We start from the raw sequence: 27,108 nt of genomic DNA on the forward strand, positions 1-27,108 counted from the left end.
TTTGGTTTTCAATAGAAATCTAAGTGTATTACCTATTAAAGGCTAAATTTCATTCGTGCGAAGTGAAGCATCAATACTCTGCTCACTATATTCCTTGGGTATGACAGCACTAGGATGTCATACCATTTTCGGTGCGTGTATGAGGGCCATCATGAAGCATGCTGGAGGTCTCGCTCTCTCGCGTAGACACTAGGATATTGATTACGTGTCGTCTGCATATATTTGCCTAACCATCTGAGATAATGGTGCATCCAAACTCCTTCCATCTAGCTTTCACAGACGTAAGTGCCTTGTCAATTAAGGCCTTCTGTTCATCTAACATAGCGGTGCGCATCTTGGTGTAATCAAGACCTGTCCATGTCTCAGTAGGCCCAACCTGTGCAATCGCCTTTACCTTTCTTTTTCAATGATCTGTGCGCAAAACACCGAAAGATATGTTGCACTCAATAAGAGTGCGACATATCTCCAGCTTTGCCACCCTCTGACGCTCTTTGACCCAAGGCTTAGAAGAGATGCGACTACGCAAAGTGGTCTGCGTTGGAGTTTCGGATGTACCCTTTTCACGTGGCAAGGAGTTCTCAGCTCCACCGCCAACACGTGGCCTCTTCCTGGAAGCAGGGGGTTGCATGGAGGCCGAACCTCCTCCCACCTCTGTCTCCGCACCTAAAGTCTCCAGTTCTCCAACAAAAGCATCATGTAAAGCATCTTGTGTGCTGGGAGCACCTCTCAAACCAGAAGCACCAACGGGAAAATACTCTTCAATAAGCTACTCCCTCAAAGGTGGTGGTATTTTCTCACATGCACCAATCTGATCAGTGCACCCGTTGCCCGTCAAGTGCTTTTTGACTCGCGTAACAGTGTCGGTGTACTGGTCCCCACAATACTTGCATTGCCATAGGCGTGTGCCAAAACCTTGTGAGAAGTGGTCGTGATGATGCTCAACACATTGGTGTGGAGCGACCAGGTGGGGTTGGTTTTACGCGGCATAATGAATTTTGCACAGTGCAAATGCCAAAGAGTGCACACACATGAGGAGTACGGAGTGCGAGAAGAGTACGTAGTGCATGGTGGCAAAAGCAGTACCTTTTCACGCGCGTAGCTCGGCTCTGCAGGTCTCTGTGCACTTCTCATTAACACAACAGAGAGCCTTGTGATAATACTGGTAGATTAAAAAAGCCTAAGGCTCTCTCCCTTTCAAAATATCATCACAATCTAAAAGCAACCTTAGCGTGACCGGTTCGTAGAGATTCCGACTTTTTTTTTTTTTGTTGTATTGAACCGTACGGGATTGTTCAGTACGTACGCATGGATTCCACCTTCTTCCAAACAAATGTGGCCGCCTTCTCTTTGCAAGTTGATAGCATTTTGGTTTTCAATAGAAATCTAAGTGTATTACCTATTAAAGGCTAAATTTCATTCGTGCGAAGTGAAGCATCAATACTCTGCTCACTATATTCCTTGGGTATGACAGCACTAGGATGTCAGACCATTTTCGGTGCGTGTGTGAGGGCCATCATGCAGCATGCTTCACGTCTCGCTCTCTCGCGTAGATGATAGCTTGCTTCCAACCCATGCAGGCATTGCTCTCTCTCTCGAAAAAAATCCCCAACAACAACATGCGCTGCACACTCATTACTGTGTTGTCTTGACTTTCATGCAGCGTGAAGAATTGAAGAGTTTCATCTGCGCGCCAGGAGGAAGAGGCCTGCTGGCATGCGTCACACCGCCTATGAAAGGTGAGGGATCTCTGCCCTCGCTCAGGATTGGCTAATGATGCTCATCAGTAGGTAATTAAAATCCTGTAAATGCTTTTAAATGAGGGTAGAGGGTTTTGAATCAAGAAAAGAAGCTGGCAAAAAAGGAAACACCCAGGTAGTCCCATTTTACACGAAAAATGTTTAGTGTATATTCGACCGGCTAACCTGTTTTGAGAGAAAGTCACCATAATTTAAAACACTTTAGTGTAAAAAGTGGCAAATGCTTAAGATTTCAACCCATTTCAACACAAAATGTTGGCGATTTTTTTATTTTTTTTTATTTTTTGGGGTGAGCACTGCCATGACCGTTCTTCCCTTCCGGCAGAAGAAGAAGAGAAGTTTCAATGTTGTAAGAACAATCCATGAGACCTCGAACCCGTTTTTAACTATTATTGAACTCAAGACTTGGTACTCAAGACAGAACTGAGACAACCACCTTAATGTTAGAGAGGCTATTCCAATTGCCCCTCTCTCTCTCTCTCTCTCACACTCAGTGCTCGAAAAAAACCTAGGTTTAGTGTAATCCCACCTACAAATTTTGAAATTTATCTCTAAATTTTATTTTTGAAGGTGAGAAAACCTACAAAATTTTGGAAAAATTAGTGTATTTGGTGTAAAAACCTTCAAATTTTGTCAATTTACCTCTGATGTTTCACATATGTAGGTTTGCCAAGTTTTGGAAAAAAGTTTTTTTTCGAGCACTGTGCTCTCTCTCTCTCTCTCTCTCTATGCTTCACTCCAAACGAATTTCCATCATTGAATTGGAAATGAAAGCATGGAGAAAAGAGATGGAAGATTGGAGGAACGCGAAGACCGTTTTCCTCCGAGAAAATGAAGAAAAGGAGAAGAGGTGGAAGGACGAGAAGGATCATCTTCTCAACAAGATCACCACGTTGGAGAATAGCATTTTGGACCTCCACAAAGAAGTGTTGGAAACACGGTCAAAAAATGGGCTTGAAGAGGGGGAATTTCAGCCCTCTTTGAGGGAAGAAATTGACAACATCAATGAGGAGAAGAAGTCATGGGCCGCGGTCATATCCGAAACGCAAAAGAAAGTAGAGGAGGCCGAAAAATGGATTGAGGTTGCCAAGAAAGGGAAAGGTAAGGAAGCTCCTTGTACACCCACTCTTATCAACATGACCCTCGAAGAGGAACAAAGAAGGAGGGTGCGGGCTCTACATGTGAGGGTAACCGGCCTCAAGGACATAAACAATGTGGAAAAAGAGGTCACAAGCCTCACATCAATGATGGGGGTGGAGAAGCCTTCACACACAAAGGCATGGAGAGTGGGCAAGAAGAGTGAGGGCCCCGGAGAATCTTCAAAGGAAAGAGCTCTCATACTACGCTTCCCTTCATTGGAAGAGAAGAAGGAATTCTTGAGGAAGAGACCTACTCTCAAGAAGACAGGTATTTTCTTAGGCGATGACCTCACTCTCTCACAACTTGCGCATATGAGAGAAGTAATGCCCGAGATTCAAGCGGCAAGGGAGAAGGGGAAGATGGCCTTTTACAGAGATGGTCGGGTGGTGATTGTAGAGCGGCGCTCTACATGACGGTGCGAGACCTATGGGACCACATTGAGGATGGCGACTTGGAATTGTAATGGGTCTATGAGGTTGGATGTTGGTGCCTTTGAGGACAGTTTCAGAGACAAGGACATTGTTTTCTTTTCAGAGACTCACCAGGCCCCTGGCCAACTGTTGCCACATGTGGTGGGATACAAATGGGAGACAGCCCACAGAACAGTCACGAGATCTGAGCATGGGAGTAGAGGTTCAGGAGGAGTAGCGGTGTTGTTTAGGGAGGAGCTACAGCCACTACTACATATTGTACGGAGAGATGATCAGGCTAGATACATGTGGGTGAGGCTGAGAGCTGACACAGGTCGATTTCTATATATTGCTATATGTTACTTCCCCCCCAGTACGTCAGTATATGCTGTATCCAGAGGGCAGTCGCCTTTCTCAATTCTAGATGATGATATATGGGAGTTTTCTAGGGATGGTGATATCATCCTCCTAGGAGACTTCAATGCTCGAACGGGCAACTGTCAGACAGTCTTCTACGACACCTCAGATGAGATGCTTAGAGAGTTGGATGTGGGTGAGCTGGGGTTTGACAGATGCTCACATGACAGAGAGCAGACTGAGTATGGGAGATACCTCACGGAGATGACGACTACACATGGGCTAGCCATACTTAATGGCTTACAGCGGTTTCCTGGAGCAGCAGGCTTCACATGCTTTCCACACAGACATGGGGCCAGTACAGTGGACTATGTTATGACACAGCCGAGCTTTATTCCTTGTATTCAGGATTTCACGGTGGGAGCCAGACCAGTGGGCGTAGCAGTGGATCATGCTCTCTTGACACTGTCCGTATCTTTTCAGTTTAGTACAGCCCAGAAATCAGGAGGCAGGTCACACACCCGTTATACATTTACACCAGAGACTGACTCGGTTTATACAGAGGCGATCTGGGATCGTCTATGCACAGTTGCTCCAGGCCTCTCAGTAGAGGAGTGCACTACTTTATTGACTGAGACACTACATGATGCAGCATCAGAGGCATATCCACACACTCAACCGGATCGGAGGCGACATTCTGGGAGCATGCCCCAGAATAGTTGGTATGATGAGGAGTGCAGAGAGATGAGAGCCCAGCTTCAGAGGGATCTTCATTTAGGAGTCATCACCTACAGACAGTCGCGGATTGCTTTCCGGCGCCTTGTGCGAAAGAAGAAACGAGCTTACCTGGCCCAGATGGAGCGAGACTTGTATCAGTTGTTCTTGAGTAGAGACTCAGGCGAGGCATGGCGACTCTTCCATGAGCACTCCCCTCCCCCAGTGATTACTTCTCCTGATGTGTGGGGCCAGTATGCGACATCGTTATATACGGTTCCTGGGCAGGATCCCCTTCCAGATCCTACAGAGCCATGTCCACCTACGAGCACCTTCTTTACCACTGAGATGGTAAAGAGAGCCATTGACAGGATGAGGACCAGGAGGGCTTACGATCATGACGGTCTAGTAGCGGAGCACTTTATACATGCTAGGGATATGCTGATGGAGGTTCTTGCAGTGTTGTTCAATCGTGCCATGTGTGAGGGATTACCTGAGACTTGGAGGTTGTCTACTATTGTGCCTATATTCAAGGCAGGTGATCCTACAGAGCCTGGAAATTACCGCACTATTATGGTTGGACACACACTGGCACGATTGTATGCATCCATTATTGAGCAGCAGTTGAGTAACTGGGCAGAGGGTGAGGGTGTACGGGCAAAGGGACAGGCAGGTTTCAGGAGGGGTTTCTCCACTCTTGACCATATTCTGACACTCAGAGCTATCATTGAGGAGGGCAGGTCACATGGGAGACGGATTTATTGTAGCTTTGTGGATTTCCGCAAAGCATTTGACATGGTACCGAGAGCTCGACTGATGCGCAGACTGCAGGAGATGGGGGTGCCCACAGTGTTGATTTGGGGGATTATGGCTTTATACAGATCAGTGATGGGACATGTACGCACCCCAGAGGGGATATCTGACTTAGTTCACTCCACTATCGGGGTGAAACAGGGTTGCCCATTGTCTCCTACTCTATTTGGTATGTATGTTGATGAGGTGTCTGATTACATTGACAGAGAGGGTGATAGAGGTGCCCAGCTGGCAGGGACGTGGATCCCATTGTTGTTATATGCTGATGATATTGTCTTGATCTCTGACTCACCAGAGGGTATGCAGCGACAGTTGGATGCATTACACAGTTTTGCAGAGGATAGTGGATTGTCTGTAAACCTTGGTAAAACCAAGGTCATGGTGTTTAACACCACACCGCAGTGGATCAGGAGATCGGCACCGACCTTCACGTATGGTCAAGAGATTGTGGAGTATACAGATGCATACACTTACCTTGGGATAGTCTTCACTGGGCCGAGGTTTTCTTTGGGGAGAGCAGCAAAGACTAGACTAACCAGAGCTTATGCGGCCTTGGGAGGCTTGGAGAGGATGTGTTCGTAGGTTCAGTTCCAGGAACCTCGGACAAAGTTATGGCTCTTTGATACTTTAGTAGCCTCAGCTATGATGTATGGGGTACAGGTATGGGGACCTTCTGTAGGCCAGGATGGTTGGAGAGGTATGGAGAGGCCCTTGGTATCTATGATCTCCCGATTGATTAGAGCCAAGGCCTCCGTACCTCACGCGATCATTCGAGCAGAGCTAGCTGCCCCCCCCATGGAGATTGAGGCGCTTACCAGATCAGTGTCCTTTGTGCACAGCCTATGGGATACTACTAGAGACAGATATGCTAGATTGGCCCTTGAGTCTTCCAGACAGTTAGCTCTACAGGGGGACACTTCATGCTGGTATGCACAGATGACTTCATGGTTTCAGACGCATGGCTTCACCATGGACAGGTTGCCCCCTTTCCAGTATTCTCTTCAGGCACCCTCGCTGTCTCTTACACGGGTGGAGATCACTAGACTCATTCGTCAGGACCTGATCCAGCTCGACACCAGGAGGACATGGATAGAGCCGCCTCAGGAGTTGAGCACAAAGATGGCTTTCTATAGAGAGCATCTTCTCCACCTCACAGGAGATGGGTTTGTGATTCGACCCAGCTACATGGACACACATATGTCTCATGGTTTGCGTTGTGCCATTGGTCAGATACGCACATCCTCACATCAGCTTGAGATTGAGACCGGTAGATTCAGAGGGATACCAGCAGACAGCAGGATATGCCGATTATGCCAGAGAGAGCCAGAGACAGAGTTGCACTACATATGTCATTGCACAGTGTTCTATGAGATACGGGGGCGTTTCCACTGCTTATTCAGAGAGGGTTTTGGTCCTCTATCTAGGGTCATGAGTTATGAGGATCAGAGATGTCTTGGACTATATCTACTTGAGTTACACAGGTATAGAGACACTTTACTGGGGAGAGCTAGAGAGAGGCAGTCCCAGAGACACATTACAGATTTCTTTTCACTAGATATGGGACAGCCAGAGGAGCAGCCACCACTGCAGAGCTCGTCCCACACTCATTCGACCACTACTGGCACTCTCATCGACCGAGCATTGGAGCTACAGAGATACAGACGACCGCGACTGAGGAGAGGAGCTACACAGCATCGACGGAGACTACAACAGAAGATTCGAGCCATACTCTCTCGACATCCAGAGTGCAGATGAGGATGGATCCTCACCATTTCTTCCATCTTTGTTTCACACACTGTTACATCCAGTTTACCGGGTACCTATTGTATCAGCTGCTACACCCACGTAGTTTTAGATTGTAGTAGTAGTAGTAGTATTTTGTTCCACTTCTAGTTCTTTTCTAGTTCTTTTGTACCCAGACATGGTATTAGATTCACTATTTTGTAACTGATTGGTCTCATAGGTCATTTTGGCCTTTTGAAGACGTTAATATAACATTTCATTTCATTTCATTTCATTTTCTCTCTCTCTCACACACACACACACACACACACACACACACACACACACACACACACACACACACACACACACACACACACACACAACCATAGTTTTATCGTACGGCAATCATACGACAAACGCATATGGGCACGGAAGTGTGGTTCAGATACTCGAGAAATTTCCATACGTAGGATAGCACATGGTATTGGAAAAAAAATGCTACTTGTGATACATTTAATATTTTTTGCATCTCAAAAACTTGACACACAAGAAGATTTAGAAATTTCTCATGTAAGAAAATGGGGTCTTTTTTAGTGTTTTTCATACAATGCATAACATCACGAGCTTCTGCTCGAGAGGCGCCACATGTCTAGTTAGGTACGATTGGGGACAGGGGACCACTGGCCCTCTCACCGGGCCAACGGAAGTGCCATTGAGATACTTGAGAAATTTCCATACGTAGGATAGCACACGGTATTGGAAAAAAAATGCAACTTGTGATGCATTAACTATTGTTTGCATCTCAAAAACTCGACGACAACTTTTCAATTCACTCTTGATATAAAGCATGATTAGTATGTTTGATCATATCGTACTCATGTAATAAATTTATTATATGAGTATGAAAGAAGCTATGGTTTTAATGCTGCAGAAACAATCCCACCAGTCCTCAAAAGGTCTGTTTGACTAAAATCTTGAATTCAAGACCTCTTACTCTAGAGGGAACCGAAGGTCTATTTGACAAAATCTTGAATAAAAGACCTCTTACACAAGGAACCGAGACAACCAATCTACCACACTGGGGTTATGAAAAGGTTATCTCAATTTCCTCCTCGTATTCAAACCCATACACACATGCACCACAAGAGAAGTTTTAACTTTATAGGAACAATCCCAGTCAACCTCAAAGAAATATCCATTGAGTCTTGAACTCAAGAGGGAATTGAGGTAACCAATTTACCACACTTGAGTGATAGAGAGGTTATTATTCTCTCTCTCTCACACACACACCTATTGGAAGAGAAGTTTTAATGTTGTAGGGACAGTCCCAAGAGGCCTCAAAGATCTATTTGACGAGTGTGACACTCAAAGATGGGTTTCCGAAACCCATGAGGAAACGATATAATAACTCTGCCACGCTTGGGTGATAAGAGAGGTTACTCCAATTTTCTCCTCATTGTCTCACACACACCCATGAAAGACAAACTGTTAATATCGTATAAGGGACAATTCCAAGAGATCTCAAAGATCTATGTGACAAGTCTTGAACTCAAGACCTAGTATTCAGCAAGGAATTGAGATAATTAATATGTCACCCAAGGGTGACAGGGTATTCTAGTTTTGTCCTCTCTCTCTCTCTCTCTCTCTCTCTCTCTCTCTCTCTCTCACACACACACACACACACACACACACACACACGTACACGCACACGCGCGTGCGCGCACACACATCCATGAGGGAAAATTTTAACGATGTAGGAGCAATCTTGAGAGACCTCTATCTATTCGTCGAGTCTTCTATCCCTAGGAACTTCCGTTCTTTATTCTAAATCCGCGAGAATTTAAGTTATCGCCTCCGGATCTCATTTTCCCGACCCGGGGTATGGCTTCCCTGCAACCCTTTTTTCGACTCTAATCCCAGAGTCCTCTTCTTGCAGAACAACTCTGCTTTCTCGGATACGAAGTCCTCCTTGGGAATCTCAAGTTCTTGATCCCAACTCAAGAGTCTTATCACTCTCAGATTCGTGAATCTACTTCCCAATCTCGGGTACGAAACCCTTGGGTTGATCCGGCTCTAGTTCCTCAGAGCGCTTTTCTCCTGTAGAGGCTTATACCTTCCTCTACTCCTGCTCCTCACGAAGAGGATGTACACCTGCAAACAAATACTTAGAGATCATAACATAAAAATCGTTACCTTCAAAGTCTCGATGCTCGAAACACAACTCGGTTCTCGAAAAGCAATTCCCCGGAAGAGATCTCTACATAGAAAATCCTCTCTTCCAATCCTACACACAAAAGAGGTGTGTTCTCGGGTTCCTTCTCGTAAATCAGCCCCGTCTACGACGTTTATGGGCTGAAAACAGAGAAAAACTACAGCTTGTCGCGATGGAAACACGCTCTGTAGGCACTATTTCGCGAGGGAACTCGCGCACTAGGTCCTGGCGACATCTGGTACACTTGGGGCAGCCATGGGCATCACCGGCAGCGTCTTCCTTGCGGCTGAAATCTACAGCAACATCTCCTCCTTGCAAAAACTGGTCTTCCCTCTAAGAGAGAGCATGTGATGCTTTTAAAGCTCCCTGGCCACGGCAAAGATAGCAGAGCACTGCTACCCGCGTAGAGATCGCGGTCGTTTTTTTATTTTTTTGGCGTTGTTCTGCCAGAAAGAGAGAGAGAAAAAATTATGGCTGATCTGTTGCCTTATTTTACCAGATGGCTGCCCACTTATTAAGTGGGCGGCCGGTGTATTTTAAAAATGGTTTGAATCTGCCCAAAAACTCAATAAAACCTTATAAGTTGACAACAATGCTTTCACAGCACTTTCCAGGCGTCCTTGGATGCAATCATTTGCACAATTGCAATGCAGACATAGACTTCCTTCCGGAAAAGCATCTGCTTTCCTGAAAAGCAATCCCGCTTTCTCAAAAAACATCCGTTTTTTCTCAAAGTTTTCTCTTCATTCAAGTGCTTGCTCTTCCTTGTGCACAATTCTGACACAATTTGGAATTTCCTCTTGACAATGGATATTCCCTTTTTGATGCACGCGTCACCCACCTTGTGACGCATCAGGAATACCCATCACGTAGTCCTTTTCTACCGAACTTATGGTACAATCTCCTTCGCGATGCTCTGTCACTTATCCTATGACGCATCAGAGATGTCCGTTCCCTGATGATCGGATACTTCTTTTCGATGCTCCCTGTCACCCATCTGATGTGACGCATCACAAGTACCTCTTCCTAGTGACTGCAACTTTTGGCAGAATGGGGTATCTTGAAATGCTTGCCATGGAAACCCTAGCGGATTATAACTTGAAACTTCTCTACATCTCTCAATAGATGTCTCTTCACAAGCTAATGACCTTGGAGGTCTAGTGTGATTGCTATGTCTTGGGACTACCATCGCCGCAGAGGAAGACTGTCTGTCCAAGAGCAGATGGACCATGTTGTGGTTGGCTACGACCTTATTTCAGGAATCTAACCCGAATTTTTGGTGCAGGTTTTAGGATGGAAAGTCAGTCGACTCTTCGAGCTCGAATGATGTCGAGTTTGCTTTTTGAGTTTGAGTTCTGTTTGAGAACTTGTTTGGTGATCTTGTTTGAAATGGATGTTATCTGTTTTGAACCTGTCTTGGTGCCGATTTAAAATGTTTGCCTCTGGTTTTAATATTGGTTGCATTGATTGGTGATTTGACTCCCGGGTGGAGAAGTGAGAAATACTGTTTTGGTATTGTTTGAAAACCTCGGAACGACGAAGGTCGATGCTTGGGGAGCGTTTCGTTGTATGTTTGGAAACTTCGGAACGACGCAGACCGATGCCTGGAGAGCGTTTCGTTGTATGTTTGAAAACCTCGGAACGACGCAGATCGATGTCCGGGGAGCGTTCCATTGTATGCTAGAAAACCTCCGAACGACGCAGGCCGATGTCTGGGGAGCGTTTGGTTGTATGCTTGAACCTCCAAGCAACGCAGACTGCGGTCTGGGGAGTGTTTGGTTGTACAGTCTTCTGAGCTCATGGCCTAGACCCTTTTAGGTTATTTGCGGGGGGAGTGACGAGGTAGTCGTTGAGTAGCTTCATACCGCAGACCATTTGTCTTGGGGGAGTGCTCAGCGGCGCTGTTTGTTGTGTCACAAGACGTGCACCACGTGCCAATAGAAAAGAACAGACTGAATAGACTTTTAACACTTCAATAACAACTGAACTGAAAGAGAGAGACGACATGCGACACGGAGTGGCGGAATTTCACCCCAGAGAGTATTGGCCCCAAACCTTGGCGCCCCTTTCGGTATTTCTTTATATTGTATCAACACAGTACAAGCCGGTATTCCAGACTCTGCACCTTCTCTAGGAAGCATGCCAGAGAATGAGCCCTAACCTCATATTTAAAGACCCTTGGCCTAAAAAGCAATTACAGTGAAAAGCCTTCAAAACTCAAAAGCATATGGTCCAAAAGCAATGCTCAAAAGCTGTCAACGTAAAATTCGGAATTCCGTACAGTTGCCACGTCAGCAGTCAACGAAAAATGCAGAAATCCGTATAGCCTGCCATGCCATCATGCCAACGCAATTTTTGGAAATCTACCACATCATCAGTTTTTGTGTCTGTGCGGGTTCTGCTTTATTTTAATCCTTTATGTCACTTGGGGTCCCATCGGACGGGTTCCCCATAAGTTGGGAGGACTTCTTTTGTTACTTGTTCTTCTTAGGGTTTAGGCCCCTCGATCGGCATCTGTAAGTTGGCTCCATTCTTTAGGCTTTGACATGTCAGCAGTTTGTTACATGTTGTGTCTTGTAACGTGTATATGTAAGCATTTGTGTTGCATTGTGATGGGTCAACTACTGAATGTTCCTAACTGGATGAGATTGCTTGGGTATATAATTTTAGGGCATTAAGACATCCGTGGAAGATTAGTGCAGTCTGGGTGTGATGGCTAATTTTACTACGCCAGCATATCAAGAGTTCCGAACTGGATGAAAGGAGAAGCCAACTTCTTGACCAAAAGAGTCGAAAGGAGAAGCCAACTCCTTGATCAAAAGAGTCGAGAGGAGAAGCCAATTCCTTAACAAAAAAAAGCAAACTGATTGTCCCTCAGAAATTTTTTAAAGCTAACTTGAGTTGTTTTGCAGATATTTTGTAATCGCGGATGATTACTCTTTCAAGAAGGGGGGATGTCACAAACTGCTGATGTGTCAAGTCAGTAAAGAGCAGAGCCAACCTTCAGATCACGGCCGAGGGGCCTAAACCCTAAGAAGAACAAGCAACAGCAGAAGAAGTCCTACCAACTTATGGGACCTCGTCCGATGCGGTCCAAGTGACATAAAGGATTAAAATAAAGCAAGACACACACACACAAAGAAAGACTTGCACGTAGCAATTGATGACGTGGCAACCGTATGAAAAATCCAAAAATTGCATTGACATGGCAGATTGTACGGATTTTCGCGTTTGTGCTGATTGTTGACGTGGCAGTTGTACGGAATTCCGTGATTTTTGGCATTGCTTTTGGACCAGAAGCTTTTGAGTTTGAAGGCTTTTCATGTAAACTGCTTTTGGGGCCTAGGGCCTTTAAATATGAGTCCATGGGCTCATTCTTTGGCATGCTTTTTGGAGAAGGTGCACAGTCTGGAGTACCAGCTTGTATTGTTTTGATGCAATATAAAGAAATACCGAAACGGGCGCCAAGGTTTGGGGCCAATACTCTTTGGGGTGGAATTCCGCCACTCCGTGTCGTGTGTTGTCTCTCTCTCTCTCTCTCTCTCTCTCTCTCTCTCTCTCTCTCTCAGTTCAATTGTTATTGAAGTGCTCAAAGTTTGTTAAGTCTGTCTTTCTATTGGCACTAGGTGCCTGTCTTGTGACATTTCCCATACTATCTACAAGTACTGTCTCTCTCTCTCTCTCTCTCTCTCTCTCTCTCTCTCTCTCTCTCTCTAATTTTACAGATTGTATACGTGTGCGCTTGCGTGAACCTTTTGGCCGATCTGTTGGATATATAGAGAGTGATGAAGATTGTGTGTGCGCTTGTGAAGTTTTTGGCCAATCCACTACAAGTATAGAGAATGATGAAGAGAGATTTGTACCTGTGAAAGCATAGATATATATATATATATATATATATATATATACATAGAGAGAGAGAGAGAGAGAGAGAGAGAGAGAGAGAGAGCTCTGTACTTGTGAAAGAAAAAGGCACCATGTTGAAGGTTTCCAACTCATAGCGTGCTTGTGGAGATGAGAGTGGGCAATGGCGGTGTCCATGTTCTAGCATTTAATCTTTCCTATTTGGTTGCAGGGTGCCAAAATTGCCATCCGGTTAAATTTTGAGTGCTCAGTGCCATGTGATACAAGTGACTATCCTTCGATTCCTCTGATCTGAGACTTTGAAGGGTGTTCACTAGTGCCACGTAGACACTAACACTCAAAATTTATCATCATCCCTAAAATTGCTATTGACAACCTCTCCACTATCCACGGTTTTCCCCTTCATGCGCGATAGGGTCACTTTTGAAGCTAATTGACACCTCCTTTTGGGAGGTGGGATCAATGGCTCACTATCGTTGGTTGATCGTGACCGGTGGATTGTGTAGAGAATGCAAAATACTCCCACATTTCTGGATCTGGGGTTTGAATCTATGTCCCCTCCCTGTTGGGATTGACTCTAATCGCTTAGCTATTGGGTACTTGTTGAAAGGTATGTGTGTTAAGTTTATAGATCATGTCGTTGTAGATAAGTTCAAACCTAGTTCACACTTAGTTCACATCGAGTTCACACACTAAATTTGGTGTGGTGCATATACCCTCCCAAGTTCACACCAAGTTCACAAGTGACGGGGGATGGCCCGTGTGCTCTTAAGTACCACATGGGAGGGATTCACTTAGTTTTTTGTGGCACTTTGAGCCACTCCGAATGCTTCATGGGATGCAGTTCTAAGCTTGAGAACCTCGTTCTTTGGACATGACAGTACTAGCGTGATTATTTTATTCATGTAAGTAGTCAAGTTGTCAGACCATTGTTGGTGTGTGTAAACTATCATGCAGCATGGTGGAGCTTGCTATCTGTTTCTTCTAGAAGTCTTTTTCCCTCACATAGATGATACCTTGCTCCCAATGTATACAACATTGTGCTCTCTAACATAGCTCTGTCTCAACGCATTCAAGCATTGTGCTCTCTCTCTCTCTCTCTCTCTCTCTCTCTCTCTCTCTCTCTCTCTCTCTCTCTCTCTCGATTAAGTTGTATCTCCACGGTTTACCAAGGTAACCCTTTCCCCCCTCCCCGGGAAAAAAACCCAGCGATGTCGCCCTCCCTTGTGGACGGGGTGTTCCTCGAGACCGACCACAAACAAGAAAAATCCACTACACACATGCGTTGCACACTCATTATTGTGATGTCTAATTGTGAATTGTGAACTGGTAATCCTTAATTCAAAATGTGAAATACAATCCACAGAGGTAGCTGCAGCGTGAAGAATCGAAGATTTTCATCTACCAGGATTAAGAGACCTGCCAACAAGTGTTACACCGCCTATCTATGTAGCGTGAAAGGCGAGGGATCTCTTCCCTCGCTCAGGATTCAACTCGTAATCCTTAATTCAAAATGTGAAATAAAATCCACAGAGGTAGCTGCAGTGTGAAGAATCGAAGATTTTTATCTACTAGGATTAAGAGACCTGCCAACAAGTGTCACACCGCCTATCTACGTAGCGAAAAGGTGAGGGATCACTTCCCTCGCTCAGGATTCGCTTTACCACCACATTTTGTATAACTAGTTGATGAACATCATTAGGTAATTAATGTGTACATATTTTTAAATGAGGATGCTTTGTTAGTAGTATTTCGTCCTTTCTAATGTTGGTGAGGAATTTGAATTAAGAAAAGCAATTGACAAAAAAGAAAACCCCCCATCCAAGTCCTTTTTTTCACCATGGTCCAAGGTGCACCTATATGGCACTACCGTCCACGTGTGTGGCTCTTTCCTCCTCCCATTTTGTGATTTAGTCCCCATTGTACATATTTTGTTTTCTCACTGGGAGAGTCTCCCCTTGTTTTTTATGTAGCCCACTCTAGTAGAGGTGGTTGTAGCCCTATGGGCAGTTTTATTAACTAATGGAAGGATCTTTTTCTCGGAAAAAAAAAGAAAACGCCCATTTTGTCACGTTTTACATGAAAATTGTATATTTCTTTAGTGTATACTATATCGTCGATTGGCTAAGATTTCAAACTTGCTTTGAGAAAAGATCACCATAATTTTATACACTTAAGTGTAAAAAGTGGCAAAATGCTTCAAATGTCAACCCATTTTAATACAAAATGGAAGAAAACCATTGTTCTTTTCTCATTGTTGGAGATTTTTTAAAGGAGGCTATGATTTGTGACAAGGTGGACACCAAGCTGTAGGAGAAGACTTTGGAGAAGGGAAACCTCACATTGCAAACCCTAGAATGTCGAAGCATTCAAAAGCTTGGGCCCTTGGACTAAAAAGACAGTGAGACGCACCTCAAGCATCTCATAGCGGAGGTGGCTCTGCTAACCTCAAGAGAGGTTGTTGGGCTAGCTACTGAGAATGAGTACAAATGGTGGCTCGAAGCTAAATCTAACCTGGCTAATGAATAGCTTGAGGATTATTGGCTAGCCAGAGATCCAACCCCAGGAAGTGGATGAAGCTAGAGCGACTTCGCTTGAGAGTGTCGAGAATAAGGTTCCTCGATTGAAAGCCAACCTCTTGGAAGGGGCATTCTCTGAAGACGAATGTTCACTAGCATTGCAAGTGGCAAGGAAAAGTCCCCTGGTTGGGATGGAATGATAGTTGAATTCTTTAGAGAATTTTGGGATGATCTCAAGGTCCCAGTCACGCAGTTGGCTAACCAAGCCATTACTTGGATGCAAGTGTGAAGAGAGGGCTTATCAAACCCAGCCCCAAACAGGTCTGTTGCTCTCAACTTAAGCATTGGCGCCCTATTACGATGATGTCAGTAGCTTACAATATCATTTCCAAGGTAGTAGCTAGCCCCCCTATTGGATAGGATATGCAGCCTCCACCAAGCAAGAGTGCATTCTGCTACAGCTTGACCTTGATAAGGCTTGTGATAAAATAACATGGTCATATATAGAAGCTGTCATGGAAGCTCTGGGCTTTGGGCCTTGCGCCTCATTCACATAGTGGGGGCTAGCTACCATTCACAGCTCCTGTTTAACAATAAAATTGCAGGCTACTTCAAGGTCAGATGGTCTATTAAGCAGGGATGTCCCCTGGCCTCCTTGCTTTTCGCCATCGGATTGCATCCTCTCATCACGATGCTCGAAGCCAGTGCTGCGTGGGGGGAGTTACAAGGCCCGACTTTACCGTGTAATGATCAGCTCCCGGCAAAACTATTCGCAGGCGATTCGCTCTTCTTGAAGATGTGTCCCCAGGTTGTTAGGAAAGCTCTGGAGATGGTGTAAACATGTGTCGTGGCCTCAGGTTTCAAGTGTAATTATATTGAGAAGTTAAGGTTGATCTCCCTATCAGAAAATGACTCCTTCGACCCTCCTGATTGGTCAGGTGAGATTGTCTCAAAAGGAAATATCTTCAGGCACTTTGGGGGCATCCTTGGGAGTGGATGTAACTCACAAACGAAGATTTCAGTGGGTCCTTGAAAAAGTCTGAACAAAATGAGAAGGTGGGAGTATGCTATTCTCCCATTCTCGAGCCGGATTAAAGCGATAAATTCATTTATGCTTCCCTATATTGCCTTCACCAGTCCACTTCTCAAGATGCCGAAGTGACACTGGAAAGAGTTCTTAAAACCAATAAAAAGATATTTATGGAAAAACAACACGAAATCCTCCAGACCATGGCAATGGGCCATATGGGAGTCAATCGCTTGACGGGTGGTGGACCAAGGAGGTGTCAGAATTTTAACCCAATTGCCTATGCTGAGGCCCGTTGCGCAAAATATGTGGTCCCATTGGCTAAATAGGACCAAGCTTTGGTTGTCATGACCAAAGACATGTTAGATGCACCTAAACTTGGTTCGAAAGGTGGTAAGTGGAAAGGAGTAGAGTTTCACGACAAACTCTTAGCCCTGTCGTGGTCTAGCATAAGTCTAGGGGGCATCTTAGGGGAAGTGGTAAGGAAGTGCAATAGAGTAACTGGGGTTTTGGAGTGGGGGGGAAGTACTTCTAGAACTCCATCTTGCACTGGTCCTCTTGACTATCTAAAGTTGTGGGACCACCACAAAACCCCTATTGGATAGAAACTACCAGGAAAGTGAATAGTAGGGGTCTAAATCGGTTAGCTCACTTCAGGGACGATAACGATAAGAGCTAGAAAACCATTGATCTTCTGGCAATCCAATATCAAGTAAATGGTTGTGAGATATTGTCAATCAAGAGAGTGATAAAAGAGCTTGCCAATGTTGTAATGCCAATCTGTGAATCCGGGTTTGAGCGGAATGTGTGGAGATGGCCTGGAAGTAGTCTGTTATGGAAACCCCGTTCTAAAGGCATATATCATGCAATTATACACGAGAATAATTGGTCTAGTAAGAGACAATGGCCGGAAGAACAATGGGAGGAAGTCATGGAGAATATCTGGAAGCCAAAGTGGCCGCAGTTCATGAAGATATTTTTATGGAAGGTAATATGGGGTGGATGCTCTATCGATGGGCGTAAAGCTCAAGGAGAGAGGAATTGGGTCAGATCGATCCTTGGGGTGCAAGATAGCTAGTGAGGATCTAGTCCACCTATTCATGGAATGCCAGGCGATCAGAGGCTTGGCAGGGAATATCTGCAAGTGTGTCCAAAGGACATGGCATATCAGATTCTTCAAGACTAATCGTGTCCTTGGTGGCAAGAAGTTGGGAAGTCCTGCTCTTCTCATCTGCACTCAAACTGTTAGGTACTTCTTCTTTTATCATATATGGCAGGCAAGAAACAACCATGTGTTTGAAGGAGATCTTGGCATGGCAAGCTTCTCGGAGATTATAAAAGAAAGCAGAGTGGTAATCTATACGCTCGAGACTCGGAAGACTGGTCTAGGGCTACCCATGCCGTGTTGTCAACTTGCGATAAGTAAAGCCTAGAACTATAGTTCACTTACTTTGTTAAGCCGATGATGATAAGCCTCGATGAGAGATGTTAGACATTTAACTTGTAGTCTTTAGCACCTCAAGGCTCGGCTTGAGCTTGAGGTTGTTTTGTAATTTTATGCTGTGCTTAATACAATTCACTCACAAATTGTGAGTTTTGCAAAAAAAAAAAAAAACCAAAATTTGATGAGCATTGCCATGGTCGCTCTCCTCGTGGTAGAAGAAGATAAGGAAGAGGAGAAGTTTTAATTTTGTAGGAACAATCTCAAGGGACCCCAGTAGATAGAAATGTTATTTCGGTTTCCTCTTCCTATTCACACACACGCACACACAACCCCATATCCATGAGAAGAGCAGTTTAAACGTTACAAGAACAATCTTAAAAGTTCCAAAGAGATAGAAAGGTTATTTCAACCCCACCAATGAGAGAAGTTTAATGTAGTAGGAACAATGTTTTTTCTTTGCCAAACTCACAATTTGAGTGGGTGTATGTATTAGAATGTTGAAGAAATGTATAAAGCAGCCTCAAGCTCGAATTGAGCCTTGAGGTGTCGATAGATTGACCATTCCAAATTACAAAGGGCCAATCCTAGGCTAGAGGGCAAAAATCATTTTCTTGATTTCTTGAATAATCTTCATGAAGCTCGCTATTGAGCAGTTATTTTGGAATACCTGACGGTTTTTGGTCTTCCAATCATGCTCAAAATAGAAAAACCTAATAGTTTGTGCGAAATTAGTATCGTTTGACTTATCATCATTGTCCCTTCAAAAAACAGATCGTGCTTGAGCCTTGAACCCATTCCCTATCTTCCAAGTCCTTTGAACCCATTTGCCTAACTTTCCTGTTAGGCCACTGATCGTTGGGCATCCCCTGAACAAGTGAGAGAGGTCCTAAATGGCCTTTTACACCCCGAGCACCTATTTGAGCCAATATTTGTAGCCAAGACGTTCACACTTGTTGACAGAGCCCTTCCATAGCACCTGTGCAAGAATATCTTGGTGGGGGATCAAAGTCACAACCTCAATAGACTGAAAGAGAGAAAACAACAGTGGTATATGGCTGAAATCTGGGAATCTTGCGAGCAAAGGCGCACCAGGATAGGCAATATCTGTGGGTGAGAAGCTGAGCATTGCCCTTCCATGCCTAAAAACGCTGATGCTCCCATAAACGAATATAGGCTGCAAAAACGCAACTAGAAAAGGGGCATTTCCGGCGTACGTACCGTACCGTACGGAACGATCCGTATGCCTTTTTTTTTTGTGTTTGGGAAGCCCGTACAATGCTGATTTAAAATAAAAATCCAAATCTCTTGCAATAGTTACATAGTATATGGTTGTCTTGTAAAACGTGTCTTTGAATGTCTCTATAAGTTGTTGGCTTCTCTCTTGTTTTTTATTGGAAATGTCCTAGAAAATTTAGTACTTTGCGGTTTTTTTACAAGAGTACATATTTTTACGTACGTAAATTTTTTTCCTGTACGGAACAACGTATAGTACGTACATATACGCCACGTACAGTACGTTTGGTACCACCTTGCACTTGCAGACTGTGCCCGTCATGAAGATTCATTTTAGGATATCCCCATAATAGGTGCGTGAGGGTTTCATTCGGGTGCCTGCATTTGATACAGGCACCTTCGGCTAGACCTCTTGATTTTGCCTTATCTCTGGTTGGCATGAATCCAAACAGTACTTTCTAAAGAAAAACTTTGTCTCTCTCTTCGCATTTGGCCTTTGAGATATTTCCAACTACTTGACGCCATTTGCTTGCAGCCCACTTTTTGGACGAGATCTTGTTGAGGTATTCGATCCAAACCTTTGCAGAGCAAATCTTTTCATTAATTGTTTTAGTCTTGGGCGAGCAAAATAGTCTTTCTCCAGGCCACTTCCAAGATTTCCAATCAAGCGGTGTGGAGCAGGGAGGAAGGGTTAGGTTTGAGAATTTTTGAGTAATCTTCCGATGAGGATCTCCTCCTAGGGTGAGAGATTGCTGCAAAGATTTAGATGCTCCAAGGATTGCCAATCCCCTTTTTGATAATCCCAAAAAGAATCCAAGGTGTCAAAGCTGTTGTTGTTAAGATTCTTGGCTATTTCAATCCAATGGTTATTAAGGCCCAAGCCTTCCACTATGGGACCCCAAGGAGACCAGTTTCTGCAAAGATTTAGATGCTCCAAGGATTGCCAATCCCCTTTTTGATAATCCCAAAAAGAATCCAAGGTGTCAAAGCTGTTGTTGTTAAGATTCTTGGCTATTTCAATCCAATGGTTATTAAGACCCAAGCCTTCCACTATGGGACCCCAAGGAGGCCAGTTTCTAGTCGTACCTTTCTTGTACTTGGTCTCTTCCTTCCACATGAGTGCATTTGCGGCTTTACAACATTTTTCAATAAACTTCCTAATAAATCCACCTAATTGAGCCCTTACTTTGATGGGTGAGAGAAGTCTATTTTGTAATTTGAGGTTGGACCATGAGCCACCTTTAGACCTCGTGCGATCTTCCATTACCATTTGCCTTGCCATACAAGCCTAGCTCTCTTCTGAAATGGCAAAAATAATCTAGCACATAAAGCGAGATCATGAGTGATAGGGTCAAGGATGCCTAGTCCACCTTGAGCTTTTGGTTTAGCAATAGCCGCCCCTTTACCCCATTGCCGCGGTCTGCCTATAGCCAGTTTATTTCCCCACCAAAACTCTTGATTGGATTCAAGAAGAAATTCCAAATTTTTCGGGATAATTGCAAGAATGGTGACTTGAAGGTTATATACGGGATGAAGAAGGTTTTAATTATTGTAGCTCTCCAGTGGAAAGGAGTTAGGATGAACTCTCAACGCTCCATTTTCTTTTTAATTCTTTCTTGAACCAAGTCAAAGGCTGTCTTGTGAATAGTTCCTTCCCCAACGGGCATCAAGTGTCGGAAGATGTTACCTCTCTTAACAAGCTCTCCAATCCAACTTGAAGAATCAAAATTATCTTCTTCTGACAAAGAGATAAGTCTTGATTTTTCTATGTTACATTGAGACCTTGACGTTGTGGCAAACACTTGGGCAATCTCCAAGGCTTGTCTAACATTATTGCTATCCGCTTGGAGGAAGAGTAATGAGTCATCAACGAACATCTTGATAAGCAGTTTATCATTTTGGATTTTAATCCCTTTAATCTCTTCGCTTGCTGCCGCTTGCTGCAACATAGCAATTAGAGGGTGGTGGTAGGCGGCGAACCAAAGTGGCACTAAGGGCACCCTTGACGAATGGACCGCTTGACATCAAAGAAGCTAACTATTTTTGAATTGAGGAGCAATTCTAAGGAGCTCCCTTCCCCAAGAGCACTTGCAGCTTGACAGATTCGTAGATCGAACCCCAAAGTTTGCAATGTTTCTTGCACAAATGACGAGGTTATCCTATCATATGCCTTATCTCTTTTCCACAATCCCTTTGAAGTGCTATAGGAAATGAAGTCCCTTGACTCTGAAGAGCCTCGGGATTCTCCTGGGACCAGAGCTATGGAGACTGGGCAGGCGTCGGCAGATGTTGAGGAGTTTGTCCCTCTCCCCCCATGAACCCCACACTAGAAATGCTCAATAGAAAATAACTAACGAATCACCCACACTTGGGTGATAGAAAGGTTCTTGGAGTATTCTCTCACACACACTTCCATACACACCCATGAGACGAAGTTTTAAAGTTGTAGGGACAATTCCAAGAGACCTCAAAATTCTATCTGACAAGTCTTGAACTTGAGACTTGGTATGCAACAGGAAACTGAGATTAGCAACTTATCACCCAAGGATGATTATAGAAAGATTATTCTAGTTTTGTCCTCTCTCTCTCTCTCTCTCTCTCTCTCTCTCTCTCTCTCTCTCTCTCTCTCTCACACACACACACACACACACACACACACACACACACACACGCGCGCGCGCGCGCGCGCACACACACACACACACACACACACACACACACACACACACACACACACACACACACACGCACGCACACACACACGCATACACACACGAGGAAATGAATTTTGACATAGGAGCAATCTTGAGAGACCTCAAAGATCTATCTGATGAGTTTTCAACTTAAGAGCTCTTACTCGAGAGGAAACTGAGATAAACATTCTATCAAACTTGGGTGATAGGTATTTAGAGTTGTTTGTCTTTGTGCGGCTACTTTGTTTTGGAAGGGAGCTTCCTTGCGTGATTGCTTGTTGTCATGCCTTGCCTCCATTAGAGTTGTCCATTCTTACTCGAAGCTTAGGAGACTTAAATATTGGTCACTCTTTCAATGACTAAGCCTTATGCATTGTCACTTGCCTATATTAGCTATAAATGTTTCCTTTTGCTTGATAACTTTGTCGTTTTAGGTCTAGTTGCAATCATTAAGGCTTAGTTATGCCAAATAGGCTACAATGCGATGAAGTCTGACTAACATTCGATCTAGTGGACGACTCAACTTCGATAAGATTCTCTGACACAAGAGAACACTTGCAAAGCCATATATATATACAAGGTATCTATGGAAAAGAGATCACAGAGGTAGAAAGAGATACCAAGGTATCTCGGTCTTCTCTTCATGTCTCCCAAAGGCTCTCAATTCGTGTCTAAATTAAATCCACATGAGTTCTCTATAACTTCTTCTTTTCTCTCTCTTGTTGTCATACAAGCCAAGTCTGGTGTACGTCTAAGAGCACAACACATCACACCTCTCTAACCACCCTCATTTCTTGAATGTTGTCTTTTGGATTGCACTTATTTTAGGTTATGTCCAACATGGAAAGGGAAAAGAAACTCTAGGTTGCTTTCGTTGAATGCAAGTGAGGGCATGTCTTCAAGTGTGATCACCGATGCTTGAAACTCTTAGACGTATTATTTTGATGATGGGATTATCGTTACCCTCTATATCATGTACGTGCAAGGGTGATTTAAAACCCCTCCATCATCTATAAATTTTTCATGAATAAAATACACCCTTTTCCAATTCAATTTGTAAGTACGCACATGAATGGGTCTCTTTTTCATGGAAAAACAACATAATATAAGTATTTTAGGAACACCTTTGTTGAACTTACGTGCTATTTTTATATGTATAAGTGAGACGTCCCTCTATCCTCGCCTCCCTTCCTAGCGAGATATATGTTGCCAAGAAAGTCATCTCATGACTGCAATGTTTGTAGTATATACTAGATGGTGCAACATCATACATGTCACAAGTGCACCAAGAAGCATGGGGTTATTTGTGGTGAATGTGGAGTGAGGATAATGCAAGAAGTTGACATGCGTAAATGAATTCATGATGAGGTTGTTAGTCATAGGCTTTGTGAAAAATATGCCATCCTTCGCATTGCTTTGTTTGTACCAAGGGTTGGATGATGATGATATTCATGACGGTGAGTTACTGTAGACACATGCTTAGGAACACACACGGAGGGTGCATCTCCACCAATGTAAGTAAAATGAATTCATGATGAGGTTGTTAGTCATAGGTTCTGTGAAAAATGTGCCATGCTTTGCATTGCTTTGTTTGTACAAGGGCTGGATAATGCTGATATTTAGTGCAGACGCATGCTAGAGAACACATACAGAGGCTGCATCTCCAACAGTGTTAGTCCCTTGTTGGATCCATCCTGCACGCATGACATGGCAAGCTAAACTTACACCTAGACACACATAGTGAGCGGACATCAGGCACACCTCCCAGCCATAGAGCCAATACGGGCTCACCCTCGAGCCTGGGAGCCTGCAGCCAAGCAGGCTAGCCTTTGCGACAAGGATCGGTCTCCCATACCACCGAACCCACACCAGTAGGGGTGTGCGGGCAAAGCTTCCAAGGGCCAAGAGTCCGAGTGTGGTGATCACACAAGATGTCTTACAAATGAGACTCAAGTCCTATTTATAGGACTTCATACCCAAAGGGCCATGTTCACACTGGCCGGACATAACTGCAGACACCCATCCTGATGTCTGGGGACGTTACACTTCCCCCCTTTTTTTAAATTGTTGTCCTCAGTAATATCCTTGGTTATTAAGCCGGGGAAACGATTTCTTAATGATCTGACCGACTCCCAAGTGGCTTGGGACTCGAGACTACGCTTCCACTTGATCAAATATTTGGGGTATGAAGACTTGTGAGACTTGTGGACCCTTTGATCGAGAACCGATTCGGGTTAAAATGGAACATAACGGATGGTGTCTTCTAAGTTCGGGACTTTCTCAGGAGGAATTACTAAGTCATCCTGCCCCGTCGTTCTTTCAGACGGCTCACATGGAACACGGGATGAACAACAATACGTTGAAGTAGGTCCAACTTATAGGAAACTCCACTTATCTTCTTTGTGATCTGAAATGGACCATAATAGCGAGTAGAAAATTTCGAGCATTGACCAATTCGGATCGTTTTGGAATCCTTTGGTATCCTAAGGTACACCCACATGCCTTCCTGGAGTTAGCAGATCTGTCGATTCTGATTGGCACGATCTTGTGCTGTCTTTATGCTCTCTTTTACGATCTGAAGTATTTCTTGCATATCGTGTAAGAAATTGGCTACCAATCGCATCTTGATCCCCTTGAATCCGGTGGCAATTGGTGGTTTTGGCTCATAACCGTACATAAGTATAACGGGGCTATAGTAAGTAATCGAGTGCTTTGTACCGTTATAAGCAAACTCAATCTGTGGGAGATAGCGTTCCCAACCATATTGATGTCGGGAGCCATACGCTCGTAGCATGTCATCCATAGTTTGATTCGTGCGTTCGGTCTGTCCATCAGTTTCAGGATGGTTTGACGACGACATGCATAGATCGGTCTCCAATTTTTGGAAGACCGTTTGCCAAAATTTGCCTGTGAATTTTGGATCATGATCACTGACAATTTCATTGAGCAAGCCATATAGTTTGTATAAGTGTTCCACAAAGCGCGGAGCTAACTCATGGCTCTTTTCATTCCACAATTTTGTGAGTCGATCGACAACGACCCAAATGGCATCATGCCCACGATTGGTTCGGGGTAATCCAACTACAAAATCCATAGAAATGCTTGTCCATTTTCTATCGGTCCAGAGGTCTCTTTTGTACATAATATACAATTACTTTTCTTGCCCCACACTGACGCGCATACACACACACAGAGACCCACACACACACACACACACACACACACACACACACACACACACACACACACACACACACACACACACAGAGAGAGAGAGAGAGGACCACAAAGAATTTCTTGCTCAAGATGTTTTGTGACAAAGGTCTCATTTGAGCTTTTGGAATTGGGAATCTTTCAAATGAACAAAACCTCCATAAGTCATGAGGGGTGTGTTTTTGTGAGAAAATCCATTTTTTCCTTGGAGTTTGGAAGTTTTGGGTTAACCTTTCAGACGAATAAACCCCACGTAGGTCTTGAGGGTGTGCTATTACTTCAACATACTCATTTCGTAGTTTGCAGTGCTTAACTAATGTGTTGTAGCTAGTAGCTCCTCAAAGGCGGGGTCTTTGAAATTCAAAACAAGCGAGTATCTTGATAACAATTCAAGGCTCTGCTAATACTAGCATTTGCCAAGAGATAAGCCATATTAAATTTGGGATAGGTTTTTTGAATATTTTGAGAGAAAATTTGCTAAGGAACTGAAGAGTATTCTCATAAAAAAGTAATATATTATATGGTCAAACTAGTGACACACATATTACAACCTATATTAATTAAGGCTGGATTCAAAGGGACCCGTGATGGAAGGAGCCTCGCTTGCATGAGAGATTTCATGGGCTATCTCAGAAGCTCAAGGCTACTAGATTAAAGCTCGTCGCTAACATCCTACAAACTAATTCTTTTTGTTGTCATTTTCTACCCACATAGGCAGCTTATCTTGGTGTCGCTACGCTGTGTGAGCATGCTAGTGAAAAGCTTGTTCGTGGAAAACTTCTACCGCCGCACCATCTGCACCCTGCCATAGCTCCCTTTAACTTGTGTAAAATAAAAAGTCAAAAGTATTGTACTATGCCAATGTCTTTTTGTCTAAACATGATTCCTAGTGTGCATGCATATGGCTGAATATTATATCTACCTATTTATGCTTTTATATTTGCATGCACTATGTCCTTCTCTATATCTATTTTTGCTTGTGCTGCTAGATGTTGACACATCAATGTCCTTGTGCAAGTGTACCTGCAAATCACAGGCCATGCTATAGTGAGACTTTTCAATGCTCGAAAAAACCTTTTTTAAAGACTTGGCAAGCCTACATATGAGAAATTTTAAAGTTAAATCGACTAAATTTAAAGGTTTTTACACTAAATTTTGTAGGTTTTCTCACCTTCAATTTTCAAATTTAAGAGGTAAATCTAAAAATTTATAGGTGAAATTACACTAAACCTAGGTTTTTCCTGCTTGCACTCAACAAAGCAGCCCTTTTGAATGCAGTTGCCCACCAACCTATTACAGTTGTTATGCAAGCCGACAACTTTACAAAAGCGTTGGAATCTTTGCATTATGACATCATAACCCACTTGATGTGTGAGTAAGGAATCAGGTGTTGAAGACTATTCGATCGAACAAAGGTGGGAAGTTTACCTCCAAAGCATTCGTTTAGTTTTGTGCGGACAATGGCATGAAGCGAGAGCTTGCGAATATCAGATCTCCTCTAGAGAATGGAGTTGTGGAGTGGAAGAATAGGACAGTGGTAGAAATGGCAAGGACCATGCCTAAGCATCAAGACTTGCCAAACTCTTTATGGGCAGAGGCGGTTGCGACGGCAATTCATACCATAAACAGATCTCCAACCTCTTTAGTTCTAAGCAAGACCACATTCCAAGCTTATTTTGGTAAGAAGCCGAACGTCTCCCATTTTCGGATCTTTGGCAACGATGCATATGTCCATGTACCAAAGGAGCAGAGGGGGAAGTTTGACCGTCCAAGAGAATGTTTTTTGTCGGCTATAATACTCTTTCAAAGGAATATCGACTTTATGATCTAGAGAAGAAGGATGTTGTACTGAGCCATGATGTTGTCTTCAACGAGTTTTTACTTTGAGAGGAGGCTTCCACTCCCAAGTCCTCCAAAACGACCATTGATTTACCGAAACTTGGAGACCTAGATTATGTGTTGCCTCTTGATGAACCCTCTTCTCCAA

General features: G+C 43.9%; 1 long non-coding RNA gene across 1 annotated transcript in view; it reads left to right on the forward strand.

Annotated features, from left to right (window-relative positions):
• Positions 1–1,418: 1,418 nt before the first annotated feature.
• LOC147450655 (uncharacterized) overlaps positions 1,419–27,108 on the forward strand; it is a 61,702-nt gene continuing 36,012 nt past the window's right edge. The window contains exons 1-2 of the long non-coding RNA XR_015189287.1: positions 1,419–1,577; positions 1,661–1,736. This is a non-coding gene — a long non-coding RNA (uncharacterized LOC147450655). The remainder of the gene's footprint in view (positions 1,578–1,660; positions 1,737–27,108) is intronic.

The sequence above is a fragment of the Adiantum capillus-veneris genome, chromosome 9 (genome assembly GCF_014529385.1).
Source record: "Adiantum capillus-veneris isolate H3 chromosome 9, ASM1452938v2, whole genome shotgun sequence".
Classification (NCBI taxonomy): domain Eukaryota; kingdom Viridiplantae; phylum Streptophyta; class Polypodiopsida; order Polypodiales; family Pteridaceae; genus Adiantum; species Adiantum capillus-veneris.